A 5,101-nucleotide genomic window follows, 5' to 3' on the forward strand; every position below is an offset into this window, starting at 1 on the left:
TGCATAATTACAGCACTAGGCTTAGTAAAAAGGGTGGGTATTGTTTACCCTAGGTCAAATGACATGGTTCCAAATCTTTTTCTTTTAATAGCATTAAACTCTGGAACTCTTTACCTGAGTCACTCACAGAGGTCAACAGGTTAGAAGGCTTTAAGGTTGCCATTAAAAGTCATTTAACGAATAATATTTAAATTTTTATATATGTGTATCTTTTCACTTTTTAATAAGCAGATATTAACTTCGGCTTAGGTTTTTATTTTTAATAATTTTTAGTTCATACTTCATAACATACATTTTAGCAATATATTTAATTAAGATAATTCATGATACCTCAGATCATCAAATTACAACTGTCAAAATATCTATTTGGTGCAATAATTGATAACATTATCAATTGATCTTAGTTTCCAGCTCCTTTGATATTTTCTGAGCACTACTGTGGTAATTAGTTTGATCTCTTTTGAACGGTGATATATATTTTTTATTTCATTAAATAATTATTTTACTATGAACATAGTTATGTTTAAGGTCAACATAGTTATGTTTAAGGTCTGCCTCTTTTTGTTATGCCACCAATAATAAGGACCACAATGGAAATAAGGGCTTGCTCTTTTATGTGTTATCCTTGGTTTGGTGAGCATGTCATAGTTTATTGTACATGAGAGATTTTAATAATTGCTTATTATTTTATTCTATGTTATGTTGTGAACTGTGTAAATGCTTCCTATGCCGAAATAAATCTATCTATCTATCTATTATCTCGTTGTGATCAGATACTGTACCGTCAAATACTAAATAACAACAAGTTGTCATAAATCACGCGTAGCAATAAACGAAACTTATGATACCTACATGTCTTCTCCTGGTTGAAGTATTGCGTAGTCATTTCTAGGACTTATTTAACGCCAAATTCTCAAATTGAAAGTAATTTGTCCAAACAGATTGTCAGAAACTAAATAATGTATAGATATAAGCCTGTTTAATCATATTTATAAAGTGAATGACGGACATTTGTTCTTATGTAATTTCAGGGACTTTGTCTGTATAGGTCCCTGGTTATGTTGACAACACGGACAATCGTTCGTTCTTTATTTTGACAATCAGGACAAAAATTCCTACATTATTTTGACAACCCAGACATTGGTTCTTACTTAATTGCTATCCTGGTCAGTATAATATCACTTAATCTAAATTAATTTGACACTCTGAGCAAGATTTAACCGGTATTGTGAATGTGTCATTATTAAAAAAGTGTATTATTTTTCATATTTTTATCATATTTTTATTCAGTTTAAGAATGTTTCTTGAGCATGAGCATGATAACGTTAAAAAATATTCAAATATATCGACTAACACTGATATCTTTAATTAGCGAAACCTTGCGGATATCGGGGAGACTTTATCAGAATGATTACCGTATTGCAGACTTAGACGTGTGTTTCTTGGCGCACGAGTGACTCGAAGTATAACACAGGCTGACCGCGTTCGTTCGTTAGAAGTTTCATGTTGGAATTAAATTTGAAGGAATGACCTATAACTATATATACATGTACATATTGTTTTCACAGTTAAGGCATTGCCCTTAATTGTATGGACCAATGCCCGTATGTTAAAATTATGTACATGTAGAAGCGAATGTCCGGATCGTCAAACATGTGTAGGAACGAGTATTCGGACTGTCAAAATAAGATAAAAACAATAGTCCGGGGTGTCTTAATAAAGTTGGAACGAATTTCCTAGTTGTCAATACAACGTAGGAACGAATGTCTGCTTTGTGAAAATTAGCGTAAGAACGATTGTCCGTGGGAACGAAGGTCCGGATACCTATTAAAGCGCGTTATAACAATGCGTTTTAAATATTTTTAAATTGTAATGCTTAACATTTTTTTATTTAGCGGGTAACGGTAAACGAAAACTTCGTCATTAATTAGTGCCTAGTCCTATAAAGAGTGTACAGTAGTGTACAGAACAATATTATCAAAACAAGCATTATCGTTGACAACAACGGGGTTAAATAATGTTTCCGAATAAAACAGGATAAGAGATTTATTATATATATTTGTCACTTATAATCAGGTATGAAGAGTTATCAATACGAATGTTTGGACAGTTCAGTCTGCACCACGTCCGTGTTTTGTTTTCACTTGTCTATAGAATTCTTCAATATTGTCATTCATTGTAAAAGACAATTTATTCAAATAAAAACAAAATTTACATAAAATTTAAATAATGTCATGTACTTCGCCTTTTATAGTGCTTTGTCTTAAGGTTATTCAACACACCTCTAACAAGTTCGATCGTTCATTCAAAATAACACACCCATACATCATACCTTTGAGAATTATAGTACTATGTATTGTATTAGACGGCTATTTTTTATCTTTGTTTTGTTTAATCATAGATGCTGAGTCTTCAGACCACCTTAACTCTGATGGTAATGGGTAACTCGTATTTTAAAATTTTATTTTTTTAAAGATGAAATACCGTTTATAATGGTGCACTAATGGAACTAAATATTTATGTCGTTGAATTATTATTTAGAATGTTTAATGTTTATATTATAAATACTAATAAAATTGTTTACAAAACAGATGCCTGTATGCATATATATGACGTTATTGTAACCCGTGTCAGTGCTCATGAAACTTCCGAATGTTAACAATAACAATCAACAGATATAAAATCATCGATCTTCTCCGCTATAGACAGTTACACGTTCAGCCTCGTTCTGAAATAAGACGCGTCACGTGATATCTAAAAATAGCAACAGTGTTTACATTGTGAAACTGGTCTGTTACACTTGACAAATAAAAATCGTTACAACCAGTTGTGTGGAATGAAAAATGTGAGTGTTAATAACATATAGGAAGATTTTGGGCGGTTACCTTTTTCGATCGATCGCGGGTGAACTCTATTTCCAGTAACGAAAACATCATCGTTTTTGGTGTACAAAGCTAAAGTAAACACCGATGGCTATTCATATTTGTATCGAAACAGATTGCGTATTCATATTTTAATTGATAACCATCGATATGGATCATGTTTGCAATTACTGTTTTGGTTTCTTTATAAAATGAACATAATACCAGCCAACAGACTATGACAACTCTTTTAAAGAACTTAAAATGTAAAATAGAACCAATGCGCAGCACATTAAGATACTTTCTATAGTTATGATGCGTTAGTCTAACGATATTTTCAACTAGCTGCTCTTTCAATGGGTCCAAGTCTCGACTGCATGGTAGGTGTTGGAGAAGATAGAAGCCATGAGGCGTAATATCAAGTTATGTAAAATTCCTCATGTACATGGTCATTATTATTTGTAGTATGATTGCAACCTTCTTAACCGAACGTCTTTGTGAGCATGATAGAAATCTGATTAGACTCGAATAAATAGATCAATGGCTAACTCTAGGCACCCGTAGTTGGCGGGTGGCACGACAACAACTGAAATATAAACTATTGATTTCTCCCTGTCGTTGACGCTTAACTTCAACAAAACACACATTCAGATGTTAGAAAAATGAAGATATTGTTATGCCACTATCATGTTCAGTGGAATAAAGCGATTAACATGTCCGTTCGTTCGTTTGTTTTTCAAGCCGTACGAGATTTTGTAGAACATCAACAAATAAGCTAATAAGCTTCATAAAATGCTTGGATACTTGAATGGATGATGTCTTTGAACACTGTCATCACACCCTCATCACCTTTCCTCATCTCGAACTTAGCATCGATGAACTTCTGGCCTTTAACGACTTATTCAGAAGGTCCACACTATTAGATGACCCAAAATAACCCGTTTGGTCAAACATTACTCATGCTTACTTAAAAGCTTTGTACTTACTAGATTATGTTTAACACTATCAACACACCCATATCACACGCACTTAATTCTACCTTACTATTGACCTACTTTCAGACTTACGAAGTTACAAAAAAAAATGTTATCCTGCATGGTGCTTTTTGTCGATACCGTTCATTTATGAATACTTTTGACACACCAACATCACATGACCTCATTTTCACCTTGCATTGAAAATTTGTTTATGTATTCAAACGGATCAATAAATCAATACTGAAACGGCTTTCGTCGCAGCCTTATGCGTTTATTAAACGCAGCATTTTTGCCGAAAACAATTCTTATTTAATAATAATACGGACAAACAAATAAATAAATATGCCTTTTGGCATCAATAAATACCAGGGGCATTAAAACAACCGTTATAATATACATTTTGTTTCACCTCAATTTCAATGTAAAGAAAAACGTTCAGATGAAAGAAAAAATCACTGCTTATTTTTTTTCTAAATATTCCCAAATTAACAGTTATTTGAAAAATAATACCATTAGACTTGTCACATGTTTAATTCAAAACTGTGTGAAAGAACTGGGTATTGAAAAAAAACATTTGACCAAAATCAACAGTTCTCTGAACACACTAAAGAAACGCTGCATATTACTATGGACTACCAAGCACGCAAGTTTATGTGTCTTAAATAATGGTCAGGAATGGTAACCTATGCACATCTACAGTTTGTAAACCATTGACAAACATTTGTCCGTCAACCATGGTGGGTTTAGCATGGAGTACCAAGGTTGACCGTATACAAAAATAATCATCAGCATCAACTGCCATGTGAATATTTGCCCATGGTTACTCATGTTTTGTCTATTCAGTGTAAAATAGTAGACACTTTCAACACGTTCACCCCATGCTTTCAGATATTATTTCAGATACTACTATTATCAACGCTAATATTTAACATCAGGATTTATAATAGTAGTGTATTATACATGCATTTTGATATCTGCTTTTAATATTTTTGATGGAGTAATAATTAACAATGCTTTATGAACACAAGTTAAATACTGATCTTACACTGAAATAAACGAATAAGTTTTCATCACATGTCTTACACATAGTGCGGATATGTTAACATCAGTAAATAAGTTGTTGATACTTAAGTATATCTGTACATAATTTTATCATTTATATATAGTTATTAATGTATAAATGTACGGACACACACATTATTTTTGCATACTGTATTTGTAGCTAAATACATTTGAGTACAAACATAAGTATGAGTAACACAA

Source organism: Dreissena polymorpha, chromosome 9 (genome assembly GCF_020536995.1).
Source record: "Dreissena polymorpha isolate Duluth1 chromosome 9, UMN_Dpol_1.0, whole genome shotgun sequence".
Classification (NCBI taxonomy): domain Eukaryota; kingdom Metazoa; phylum Mollusca; class Bivalvia; order Myida; family Dreissenidae; genus Dreissena; species Dreissena polymorpha.